Consider the following 14856-nt stretch of genomic DNA (forward strand, 5'->3'; position numbering starts at 1 on the left):
TTCGAATGATTTTGGGAAGGCTTTAGATAGCGGTAAAGAAATAAGGGTAGTATTCTGTGATATAAGTATTAAGCGTTTGATCGAGTCTGGCATAAGGGACTGCTATTTAAACTTCAACAAGCGGGCATAATGGGTTCTTTACTAAGGTGGTTTGAAAATTATCTTACAAATAGAGTCCAGCGGGTGGTTATTAACGGTTCAAGTTCCGAATGCTTACCTGTAAATGCAGGCGTCCAACAAGGATCCATTCTAGGCCCTCTCCTTTTTTGATATTTATAAACGATATTGTAGAAGACATTCCAGCTCAAATTAAGCTATTCGCAGATGACACTTTATTATATATTATGGTTGACAATCCAACAGAAACAGCTAAAATTTTAAATGACGATCTAGATAAGATTTATAATTGGTAAAAAAAAAATGGCTTCTTAATTTTAATGTCAAAAAAATTGAAAGTATGATAATTTCAAAATAAATAAATAGACCCTTTCATTCTCCATTAAATATGAACACCCAAGAGCTACAAACAGTAAGTAAACACAAACATCTAGGTGTCTTTTTTTCTAACAACGGATCCTGGAACGACCATATTGAATATATAGTTTCTAAATCTTACAAAAGAATAAATATAATGAGAAAAATGAAAAATTTTCTTCATAGATTTTGACTTGAAAAAATTTCGCCCAATTCTTGAATATGCCTGATTCAGTAGGCAGTGGGCATGATCATAATACAAGACAGAGAAATAATGTTTCACAAGTCAACACACGGACCCGTTTATATTCTGAATATTTCATCCCTGCAACAACAAAACTATGGGACACTCTTAACTTAAACATAAGAAAATACGAATCTTTATCATTATTCAAAAAACAAGTAAGTACCCAAAATAGTATGATCCCAGCGTATTATTATATAGGACATCGTTTTGGTCAAATTTTTCATGCACGCTTAAGAATGGATTCAAGCTCAATGAATTCTCACCTTTTCCTTCGTTAACTAGTAGACTCTCCAATTTGTCGTTGTGGTGATGTAAAAAAAAAATTCTCACTTCCTGTTATCTTGTCCTATATATTCTTATTTAAGAAAAGAACTATTGGATTCTGTTTCAGTTCTTCCTGTCCAAGTTAACACAAAAACTTTGCTTTTTGGATCAACGGTACTCTCAGATGAGTAAAAATTTTATTTAGTTTGGTGCAGAAATCTATTATTAAAAGTTAACGTTTTAACCCTTGATGTTAATGCTTCATCACTATAGGAACCAAAGCATTTCACATTTTACATTACAATAATTCATGTTTATTTTTTATTTTATTTTTCTCATTAAATTTTTTCTTCTTTTTCTTCTTTCACCTTTTTCATATTCATATATTTATTACAGAGCATGCCAGTATTTATATTTATGTATTGTTCAATAAGTGTATTATTTTTGTAAAGGAGACAGATTTGTAAAAGCAAATAGCTTGTTTCTGAATCCTGAATATTATTTCCTTTGTATAATATCGTATCATGATGAATTATCTGAATAAATATTGTTAAAACAAATGTTGTCTTATAAATACGTCTTTCATCAACACGATTAATAATTTGATACAAAAAAGGTAATACAAATACGGATATTTCTTAGAAAGGACGGTTATACTATGAAAGGTACGGTCATCCTTTATAAATTACGGTCATCCTTTTACCAATCACGGTCATCCTTATTATATGTTACGGTCATCTTTAAAATATTTTAAAGGTGATTTACGGTCATCTTGGCGAATTTTTCAAATCCAATTTCCCGTTCTATACACGTTCCTCGGTAGAGATTTGTGACTTCCATGTGAATCTTTTATAAATTTACATCGTACCAATGTATGCTTTGTAAAGAAAATGATGTAGAAACACCTTAACAGACAATAAAAATACTGACCTAATTTTTCGTCCGACATCTTGGGATGACCGTGAATGCAGTTACGGTCATCAGCTTTACCCCAGTGATTTTATCAACGTGAGTTTATAGAGTTCATGTTTATGTTGCATGAACGTGCAAGTAAAAAGCATATCTAAATTGATAATCGTACTAAAGAGTTTGTACAATTATATTATTACCAGGTTCCAGCCTGCACCAGAGTAATACAATGCTGCGGTGTTAAGGAGTGGTCATACAGATTGAACGCAATCATACATGATAATTCATCAAACAACATATCTACATATTATAGTGGAACTGTCGTGCACGATACCATAACCGTCATAACGATACCATAACCGTCATAACGATACCATAACCGTCATAACGATACCATAACCGTCATAACGATATAAAGGGAAGTAATCTGGATATACAATACAAACTACTGAAGCTGTTGGACTATTTATTTGGACTTTAATATTTATAATAATTTGATGTATTTTTCTTCTTAATTGTTTATTTTTTTTGTTTGTTTATTAAATAATTTATTTATTCTAATCGTTGATTCTTTTGTCAATATTGTAAAATAGCACTGAAAGACTTCTCCATCCGTCCGTCTGTGACAGTAATAAATATGTTGTCAATCGAGAGTAAAATCGTATGTACTCTAAAACATCTTTGGTATTTTAAGTATCCACATCTGATTCACGCCACCTCTAGAATAGGCAGTTTCACAGTAACTTTGATTGCTGATACAATAAGTGTTAATTTTAACTTTAACATTCGACTATATAAATCTATATATAAACGTGTCTAAATTGAAAACTACGTTCAAACCTATGATTGCGTTGGATAAAAACCGCAATTTTTATACGTATGCATGTAAACAAATTTCGTTGTAGAAGGGTCTAAAAACAGCACAAACAACGTTTTCCAAAAGACCAAAAGGGTGAAAAGTATGTTAAAACAAAACGCATTTGACTAACAAGTCGAAAAATTGATGTTCTTTAACCCTGCTGACTGCCATAAGTCTACTTATATATATATATATACAACTCTTCTAAACATCAACCCAAAAGTACGTCCGAGTCAGTGACAACCCTACAACAGATGTATCCATCGGATCGCCATCAATGATGGTGATACATGGCTGTGTACATAATGTATATACAACTCTTCTAAACATCAACCCAACAAAGTTAGATCTGTAAATTTGCTTTCGCAAATTTTTGGTTCTTCCCTCGCCGGGATTCGAACCCATGCTACTGTGATATCATGACACCAAATCGCCTGCACTGTAGCCGTCCCGCTAGACCACACGACCACCTGGGCTCTCAAAAAAGAGCTTTCGCTGGCCATGTGTTACCTTTCCACGTCAGTTTTAATCTAGCGGCGTACTACAGTACATGATATATAAGGCATGAAGATATTATTGTTACAGATCAGCTAAACTATCTATAGTAAAGGATCCTACAAATTAATGTTAGATACAGTCACAGAAAATAAGTATAGTCATAAGTACGTCTGAGTCAGTGACAACCCTACAACAGATGTATCCATCGGATCGCCATCAATGATGGTGATACATGGCTGTGTACATAATGTATATGTTACAGAAAATAGGTGAAATTAGGAATTACATGTAATTACTAAAATTTAGGAATTACAGGTAATCCCCGATGCACTTAGTTAATACAAGTAATTCCTGAAACATATATATCATTGACGGTGGCCAATAATAGATGGTTACAAACATTTGATTTTGTTGCGAAATTTTATTAATCTTATCTTATTGATTTTATTGTCAAAGCAACAATAACCCGACCATAGCGCAGACAACAGCCGAAGGCAACCAATGGGTCTTCTATGTAGCGAGAAACTTCAGCACCCGGAGACATCCTGCATCTGGCCCCTTGAAAAATATGTATACTAGTACGGTGATAATGAACATCATACTTAACTCCGAATTATATACAAGGAACTAAAACTAAAAATCCTACAAGACTAACAAAGGCCAGAGGCTCCTGACTTTGAACAGGCGCAAAATTGCGGCGGGGTTAAACATGTTGATGAGATCTCCCCTTCCCCTATACCTCTAGCCAATGTAAAAAAGTAAACGCACAACAATACGCACATTAAAATTCAGTTCTAGAGAAGTCCGAGTCCGATGTCAGAAGATGTAACAAAAGAAAATAGATAAAAAGAAGTTAACTGAGCCTTTTCGAGCAAATTTGACATGGGGGTATAATTGTTCAATTGGTCAAGATCTATCAGCCCTCACATTTTTATACAAATCGAACAACCCATTGTTGGATTGCTGCCACTAAATGGAAATTTACCTTGAATACTACTGAAAATAAAGAAAAACTGTAAATAACAAAAATGTTCAGCAAAGTATGGTAAACAAAATATTTATATGAAAAAAATTGTCCCCTTAAGGAGTTGTTGCCCAAAAAGGACAATTTTACACAAGTTGTTTGATTTTTTTTAAAATGAATCTAGTATAAATAAAGGCAACAGTAGTATACCGCTGTTCAAAACTCATAAATCCATGGACAAAAAACAAAATCGGGGCAACAAACCAAAACTGAGGGAAACGCATTAAATATAAGAGGAGAACAACGACACAACACCGAAACGCAACAGCACACAGAAACGGACCAAGCAACAGACAATACACCACGAGAATAACAAATATAACATCAAAACCAAATACATGAATATGGGATAGACAAGTACCGTGCCACGTCTTATCTCAAAAATAAGAGAAAACAGAAACGAACAATATTATAACAATGGCCATCTTCCTGACTTGGTACAGGACACTTTTAAAGGGGAATAAAAGTGGTGGGTTAAACCTAGTTTTAAGGCATGCCAAACCTCGCACTTTAATGGCACAGTTAAATATAACATTGAAATGAAAACAAAAAAATTACAGGACTACAATACAAATAAAAAGCAGAACATATTAGACAAAGAAAAGCATGATTAATAGATAACAAAAAGCATCAGGTTTAAAATTCAATACGCCAAAAACGCGTCTAGTCCACACGAGACTCACCAGTGACGAAAAAAATACAAAATTGTACAGCACTGAAGATCAAAAGTTGAAAAGGTTTTGCCAAATACGGCATTGTTTGTATGCCCAGGATAAGAACATTCATATTATATAAAACAATTCACACTATTGCAAACAGTAAATTTTAACAAATGAATATGAAAGAGATATACATAATGAAACTGAAGTAAAAACTAATTACAGAAAACTAAACCCGAATACATAACGCCCAGATATACAAGATCGAAAGTGAAAAAAAGTACAAAGTTGTACAGCACTGAAGATCAAAAGTTGAAAAGGTTTTGCTAAATACGGCATTGTATTATGCCCAGGATAAGAACACTATTATATAGAACGATTCATGCTATTGCAAACAGTAAATTTTAACAAATGAATGTGAAAGATATATTCATAATGAAACTAAAGTATTAACTTATTACAGAAAACTAAACCCGAATACATGATGCCAAGTTCAATACAGCATAGACACACCAGAATCAGTCCAGGCGTTAACGCAATTAAAAAAAATGACGTCACATACGATGGCGAAAAGGCAAACGTTATGCTACATTTGAATTTATAAAATTTAGAAACAGCATGACGTCACACATGAATCCTGGTACTTTTGATAACTATGAAAAACTATAATTTAAAAGTGAGCTAGAATCAGGATTGCTTTAAGATTATATTAAAACTAAATACTGATAATTCACTAAAACAAAATGCATATTGCAATACTTATCAATAGCAATTAACTGTAATATATATATAAATCTTGTACTCCAAGAAACATGGACACTTTGGCTAAAATGGAACATTTGGGTTAAAAGCAAAAATAATCATTGAGGGTTATTTATATAGGTTCACCTAAATAAATTGGTTTTATACACACAAAACTATTTTTCACGTGCACCTTATGGTGCCTCATGCATGAAGAGTGAAGTCATATAGCACGTCACCTATGCCATTATTAATTTGCAATGGAGTAGTGTGGTCGATTCTTTATAGACTAAACTCAATATCATTTTATTTTCATTCATGATTAACTTTATACGCAAAATTCATATTTACTGGACTATCAATATCTTTCAACAATGAGAAGTCGAAAGCGGCCAGCGCGGCATGATCCAAAAGCCCCAATGCATTGGACCAAAGAACAGTATGTTACCCATTTGAAAAGTAGGGGGATTACAGTAAAATCTACTTGGAGATTAGACATGATTCGACAACTGTATTTTGTCAATCATAAGGACGTTGCAAGTTCAACAGAAAGTGGTCAAAATGGTTCTACGGAATCAAGTAATATTGATGAAGTGACAGTTGCTGCCGATGACCAACCTAACATGGACACTGACCAACCAGTAAATGAAAACAATACAATGTCACGTACAGCAGACATGCTAAAGGATTCTACTTCCGCGTTAAAGTCGGCAAATGAAGCTATGTCGGCTATGTCATCTATGGTTGTAGGACGTCTAGCCAATAAAGATGCTTCATCAAACAGTAGTCTGCAGAATCTAAAGTCAAACTTTGACTTTGCTTCGGCATATCAAGCAACCTACGGACACGTTAGCCCAATCTCTTCTGTAAATACTGTACAAACCTTCCAAAGACAAGTTGACACTTCGAAAGGGATTGTATTTGCAGAGGACTTACCAAAACTGGACTACGTGTCTACTTCTTTAAAAAAGCAAATTCTAGAAGGTAAGGATATAAAAACCTTTCTCTTTTACTGTATCCAAAAAAAGGGGTTTCCCAAACACGCACTGTCTTTTCTGAAGGGCTAACGGTAGTTATCTGCTCCTAAGGATACTCGTCTAGAGAAAACATTGACCCTTGATGAGTTCAATAAGGCCTTCATGAAGTTCAGGAATATAATCTGTAAAGTATATCCTCAACGGCGAGATGAATTAGATCAATACCAGGCCGATATAAATGACATAGCCTATAACTGCGGACAAAGATTTTACAAATACCACAAATTGTTTTCGGCTGAGGCCACCACTGCTATCATTGAACATAATATTGCAATTAATTGGGGAAAGGAAGACGACCGTCTATTATATCTAGTTATGAATGAGTTACAAAGTAGAGAATGTGAACTATGTGGAGATTACGACCACGCAACGAAATTCTGCCAAAAACAAGTTTATCAAGAAACTCCTCCATGCGCCCCACAAGCTGTAGATAAATCAAAAGATAGGCATGGGAGAAATATCATTCAAGTAGAGGGTCATGACCTTTGTAGTAATTTCAAGACATTTAGAATCAAAACAATTAATTTAGTAAAACTATCATGCTGAAGAAAAACAGTCAAAGTGTGAATAGAAATTTGTACCATACCATCATACCATACCATGGTTCCATTCATGCATATCGGTAAAGAGCAATGCTCGCTGTCAAACGTTAAAATAGATGGCATACTGTAAAACATGGTATGGTATGGTGGTATGGTACGAATACCATCATACCATGGTATGCATGAATGGTACCATGGTATGGTATGATGGTATGGTACAAATTTGTATACCATGGTATAACTTGATGGTATGAAGCATTATGTAGGGTTTTTCGAAGTAGGAAATTAAGAAAAGTCTTTATGCTTTACGGCTATAAATTTTTTATTCTTAAACAATATTTTATTAATTATCTGTTTGCTTATCTTTCTTTTTTTACCTATTCCAAAACAAACTCTTTTTTTTCAATAAGAAACAGGAACAAGAGTATTTGTTGAAAAAATAATGTAAACAAAATATTCATTGGTTAATTTTTTTCAAGACATTTAGAATCAAAACAATTAATTTAGTAAAACTATCATGCTGAAGAAAAACAGTCAAAGTGTGGTTGGTGATTAGTTGTAGTTAGTAAGAATATAATCTGCTGTGACTAAAACTTTTGTTCAATTAAAGGACTTTTTTATTGCTATTTTTGTATTGCTGTACGAGTGTACAAGTGTTATTTTGTCCACTGTAATTAATTTTGTCATATTAACATTTTGGTTATCGTCTGTTAAAGTCATTAAGTCAAATGGCTATCCTGCTATAAGATTAACATAGCATGTTCTCTAGGTCACGTAGTAAATACTTTTACATGATTTATATGTTTTATTTTTGTAAACAAAGAGTTAGGGAATATTCGGAGATTATTTAAGTAAATTGGGGAATATTTGGAGATAGAGGTATATAAGAGCCCTCTGTTTAAGTGTTTTAAAAGGAGAATTGAAGGCTAGAAAAGACCCATACAATATGAAACTTTAAAAAGGATTTTGTTATTCTGGGCAGATTTTAGCATATCTTGGGAGAACTTGTAGATTTATATAGAAGTTGTGTTACATTACTTTTCAACTGTATTTAGTTTTGATATTTTTGTCCGCTCAGACTATTGCGTGGTTTTGTCCGCACAGTATTGGACATTGTTGCTTATTTTGATGCGGAATGTAATGAAATCCATTTGTGATGTGTGTGAAAGTGGTGTACCGACGAATCTTTGAATGTACATTTTGTAAACTGTATATTATGTAAATATTCCTGACAAAGCCATTTTAAACATAAAGGGGGGGGGGGGGGGGGGGGGGTCCATATATCACAAACAAAAATATCCGTTAGTACTAAATTAAAACTATGAAAAAAATATATATAAAATTAAATTAAATTCAAACCTTAATTTTCATAAACCATAGATGTAATTACATCTATGCATAAACTTAATGTGCAAGTCTGTATTAGAAATATTCTATCATGGCAGATATAACATGTATAGGGACAATATGTATTCATAATATTCGATGGAACATCAGATGATATTAATTTTTTTTTGTCTAGCAAATGATTATAACCCTTTATTAAAGTCTCAACTAAGAAATCTCAAACGACAAAATGTCGTTCTTAGATGTTGATGTAATTTTAATGCATCTTAAAATAAACATCTCAAGCTTAATTGCCGAAAAACTAAAATAGAATGGTTGGATCCTATGGGATGTGTTGTTGCATGGGTGTTTTATAATAACACAATTTTCTTTGTTGTTGTTTATCCTGAATTTCAAGATATAACTGGATGTGATTATATTATTATTATTACATATAGTATACAAAATATTCAAATTTTGCATTTAATAAAAAAAAATGAAATAAAGTTGTTTAATAAAATCTCACATAACAAAAAAATTTGTAAGGGTTCCACGGAACCCAGTGTCTCGCCTACTATTGCTGTAAATCACAGGCTCAACAAAAATGAGGAAAAAAATCAATAAGAATATTCCTCTTGATACTATCTTTTGATTGTAAGAAGCTTCGAATTCTGTCCAAGTTTGGTAAAAATCTAGGATAGTTAATGAATCTAATAAATGTTTTGAAAACTTTAACTGCAGACTATATGCAATGTTAACTGGAAGAAAATCTAAGTCCAAATTTATTTCTGGATACTATCTTATGATCATAAATAAGCTACTGTCCAAGTTTGGTACACACCCAGGATAGTTTAAGAAAGTAAACTTTAACCACAGAGTGAATGTAATGTTTCCCCGCAGAAAAAACTAAGTCCATTTAAAAGTAAATACGGAAAAAATGGATTTATTTTTTCACAAAATTTACTTCTGGATACTATCTTATGATCATAAGCAAGCTTCTGTCCAAGTTTGGTACAAACCAAGGATAGTTTAAGAAAGTTATTAAAATTCTAAAAACTTTAACCAGAGTGAATGTAATGTTTCCCTGCAGAAAAAACTAAGTCCATTTATAAGTAAAATACGGAAAAATGGAATTTTATTTTTTCAAAATTTACTTCTGGATACTATCTTATAATCATAAACAAGCTTCTGTCCAAGTTTGGTTGAAATCCAGTATAGTTTAAGAAAGTAATTAAAGTTTCAAAAACTTTAACCACAGAGTGAATATTTGTGGACGCCGCCGCCGCCGACGACAGAAAGTAGGATCGCTTAGTCTCGCTTTTTCGACTAAAGTCGAAGGCTCGACAAAAAGACACATTCCTTGGTTGATATTGTGTATATACTTCCTTAATGCACATTATTTTTATATATAAATGAAGAAAACAAAATACTCTCTACAACATGTGCTATCTATCCATGTATCAACCAACATAGTATTATATTTAGTGACAGTTTAATTTGAAAGTATGGTGTTTTTTAATCCACACAGGAGATGCATTCACCTTTAATTCACATTTTTAGTGGAATTTCTTGGCCATAGATGTAGACAGAATATGCAACTGTTTAAAAGTGTCATATTTCAAAACAATATAAAAGTTGACCATTGACAGAAGATTATGAAAAACTTGGTAATGATAACTAAATTATCTAGATTATAATCATAAGATATGCAGTACTTCCCAAAATTTCAAAGAATAATTGACAGCTATTCTACTGCCAGCAAAGCGTCAGAATGGGACATTATATCTATCTATCTTATCTTAACTTAGTAGTTATCTGATATGTTTAAATTGAGTTTTTCTTTCTTGTTTTCTGTTCACATCATAAGGTAAGGGATAGTCTAACTGGTTTGTCTACATCTATTTATTTTGTAAAATTTTATTTTCATAAATAAAACAGATATATGTACATAATGTCAACAAATATAAAAAAAAATCATATTTTAGATTTTTCAAAATTTCCTACTTCAAAAAACCATACCATGCTTCATACCATCAAATTATACCATGATATCATAATTTTTACCATGGTATAGTTATTCGTACCATGGTATAGTAATTTGTACCATACCATCATACCCTACCAGGGTACCATTCATGCATACCATGGTATGATGATATTCGTACCATACCATACCACATACCATACCATCGTACCATACCATGTTTTACAGTATGCCAAAATAGATGATGCAATCAACGCATTTAAAGAATTCAGACGATTATCAAAACTAAATAAGGCGAACATTGCCGATGCATTCAAGCAATTAGGGATCAAAAGGGATCAGCATCATTTATACTGTATCAAATGGAGAAATTTATATTACTATTATGTGCGTCTTTGTTTTGGCTCACGATCATCACCTATAATATTTGACTTGTCAGTGGCAATTTGTTGGATAGCCAAGAACAATTACAATTTTCCAGTTATCCTTCATCTGAATAATGATTTTTTAACTGTTCAAGCATCAGACACTTCAGGAGACAGAACTATGGCACTTATCACTTTAATTTTTAATAAATTGAATATACCATTATCTAAGAAAAAGACTGTAGGTCCACATTACACACTAGAGTATCTCGGAATCATATTCATATTAGATACAGATAAGATGGAAGCTAGACTTCCACAAGATAATTAAAGTTGAACGCAGTATTTATTTCATTGGAACATTTCTACGTCGACATTCTATTAAAAAACGAGAACTTTTACAACTCTTGGGACATTTCAATTTTGCCGCGAGAGATATTATACCTGGACGGACTTTTGTAACTTATCTCATTACCTATCGACTAAAGTTAACAATCTCAATTACTATGTTACACTGTCAGCCGAATGTCGAGATGATTTAAAGATGTGGTATATTTTTCTAAAACAGTGGAACTGCGTCTCCTTTTTCTACGATACTTTCACTACCAATGCAGCGGATTTCGAATTGTATACAGATGCTGCTTCAACACTTGGCTTTGGGGGTACTTCAAGGGACATTGGTTTTGTAGTTCTTGGCCACCAGAGTTACAAAATATACTTGATTCTGATATGTCTATGGCTTTCCGAGAATTGTATTCAACTGTAGTGGCGGCATTACTTTGGGGCAAACATTGGACGAGAAAACGAATAGCTTTTCATTGTGATAATGAATCTACTGTTAATATTATAAACAAAGGACGATCAAAGGTGCAAGATATTATGAAACTAATGCGTAAACGCACTTGGTTAGCTGCAATTAACATTTTTACATTTTCAAGTAAGCATATCCGTGGTGTTAAAAATGTGATTGCAGATTCACTTTCTCGATTTGATTTTCAGACGTTCCGGAAAGAAGCGCCGGAAGCAGATGCACAAGCCATGATTTGTCCTCACTCGTAATGTGGAATTGACTTATAGTATAGGTTGTTTACTCAAAACTTCAATAGTTTCCAGAACACGTACGCAGTATGAGTGTGGGTATTCTGCCTATGCAACTTTTTTTACGAATGACTGGAGTGATTTGGCTTAATTAAGACATGCCTCCGTTAACTGAAGAATCTCTTATTCATTTCGCTACGCATTGTTTTAAAAACTTGCATTTGAAATGTTCTTCTATTAAAATGTATATATGTGGGATACGATATAAATACTTAGAGAATGGGAAGACTTCAATATTTAGCGACAGTTCTGATAAACTTTATCGACTCGATGCGTTATATAGAGGAATAAAGAAAAATCAAAAAAAATCAAAAAAACCTAGACTTCCAATTACCTTCACGATACTCAAGGACATTTGTCAGTTTTTGAGGAAAGGGTATTATACGCCGTATGAATATGATGAAGACATTCTTCTGGAAGCAGCGTGTGTCACGGCATATTTTGGATTTCTTCGATGTGGGGAATTTACAGTATAACATTCGTTTGATTCAGAATGAAATGTGAGTATCGAAGATATCCGGTTTCTTAAGGATTAAGTGACCTTTCATTTGAAAGCTTCGAAAAAAGACCCATTTCGTGAAGGTGTTGATATTCATTTATTTGCGTTGGGAGCATCTGTTTGTCCAGTCTAATCTCTGGAACGTTACATGGACTATCGTACTAGGAAATTCAAAGATAGTAAATCACAAGACGCTTTCTGTGTGATGGAAAATAGAAAAGCTTTAACACGAAACTACTTCAATTCTTCTTTAAAAAATATACTTGCTGTACTTGGATACAACTCAGACTTATATAATGGTCACAGCTTTCGCGATCGCATTGGAGCAAGTACCACAGCGGGTTCAAAAATTGAAGATCACCTTATTCAGACACTCGGACGGTGGAGTTCACAGTGTTATACTCGCTATATCAGAACTTCTTTATCAACGATACAGCAAGCTCAACAAGCATTAGTCGAGTGAAGATTTAGTGTTTATTGTACATAGGAATATTTCAATCGCATACGTTTTTATCTTGATTTAATATTGTTAGTACCTTAGAGTATATATAGACTGTTTCATTACCATATGTCAGTTCATCGTTGTTTATGAGGTCCTCACAAATGACATCAATTACGTTTTTAATCAGTGTTTCAGGGGAATAATAATACCCATTGTTTAATCCGATGTTGGTTTAAAGTGTGTTTCGATAGTGTTGGGGCATACTAAATCCATATTATGTAAATATATTGAAGTATCATTGTCTTCATATGTCTACATTTATTATGTGCATATTAATTGCTAAACATGATATACATTTGTTTATAATCGCTATCAGTGACGTACCATTTTCAATGAATGAAACAAGGGTTAAACATTTAAACCAAGTTAGTTCCCGATTTTGTGTTGATATTTGAACTTACTAATTAACTATGTAGATAAAAGAACATGATAGCATAGCAGATGCTGAGAACATTATGATCAGAGTTCATTGACATGCTAATGAAAGTTATGTTAAGGAGGCTCGCGGGTATAAAAAAATCGGCAAAAAAATAAACATTTGTTTTTTCAATACAAATTTTATTTAATACATAATTAACTATTACTTTATAATATGGTACAAAAATTACCAAGAAAAATCGATTTGGTTTGGTCACAGATGACTTTTAAAATGTTCATATCATTGAAAAAGCTCCAAATTATCTCCCTTTGGTGCAAAAATGTAATTTTTTGACGTTTAAATTGAAATATCTTTTTTATCTCATCGGTGACCTATAGTTTTTATTATTGTTTTCAAACAATCTGTACATAAACTAAATAATTGTAAAATTTTTGCGATTTCTGTAATTTAGTTCTTTTTTTATTTCGATATTACCAATATTTCTCCTATTAGTTCAACAGAAAAAAAGGTCATCATTAAAAATGTATGCTTCTTTCAGAGGCAAATTGTGAGCTTAAATGAACGGTGACCCCATATTTTTATTTTATATTTCCATTAGGTATAAGATAAAGTTTAATCATAGAAAAACATAGGAAAATCCTATATTAGAAAAAAAAGTTGATTTAGACCCGCGAGCCCCCTTAAGGTCAAGTAGAACATTTGATTTCATCAAGTCGTAACATTTCTTCTCACGACCCGCTGAGATAGACAGTACTTAATCAGAAAACTTGTGCTTATCACTTAAACTTTTTCCATGTTTTCCAGCACGCCGGAGTTACATACTAATAAACGACCTTAATAATAGACCTCAACACATTTGGTTGAACATCTGTTTATTTTAACTTTTAATGTGTCACATAACAAAAAATGAGGCATATTGGTAACATAAGGTAAATCACATTTTCTTGATTTTGCATGATTCTTAGGTGGAGCCATACTTAATTGTTATTCATCTATTCGCATCTGATATTAAGTTCATTTGTAAATCAATTCACATATTCAGATACATTAATATAGAAACAAATCTTTGTTCAACGATACTGTAAATTCAGAATTGATGCGTGCATTTATCATTACGATTTTAGAAAATCTGTAAAATATAAAGTATCATCTATTAATGCGAAATTTATCATTGCCATACGCACTCAGAAAAAAATGAATTTACAGTAACCATTTTCATTTGGGATTCAGTTGTCTCCTTTAAATACCAGCCATCAACTGTATTTTGGCATATTTTCGTTATTATCAACTCAATTTCCCCAAATTTGATGCAGAGTTATTGATGTATGAGTTGCTTGTCACAGTTAATGGGACTTATAGCAGTAATTTGGTTAAATTTTAAATAGACCAGACACGTGCTAGAATTGCCGGACACTAACTAACAACAAATCCCTGTTCTAAGTCAGTCCT

The sequence above is a fragment of the Mytilus trossulus genome, chromosome 2 (assembly GCF_036588685.1).
Source record: "Mytilus trossulus isolate FHL-02 chromosome 2, PNRI_Mtr1.1.1.hap1, whole genome shotgun sequence".
NCBI classification, from domain to species: Eukaryota; Metazoa; Mollusca; class Bivalvia; order Mytilida; family Mytilidae; genus Mytilus; species Mytilus trossulus.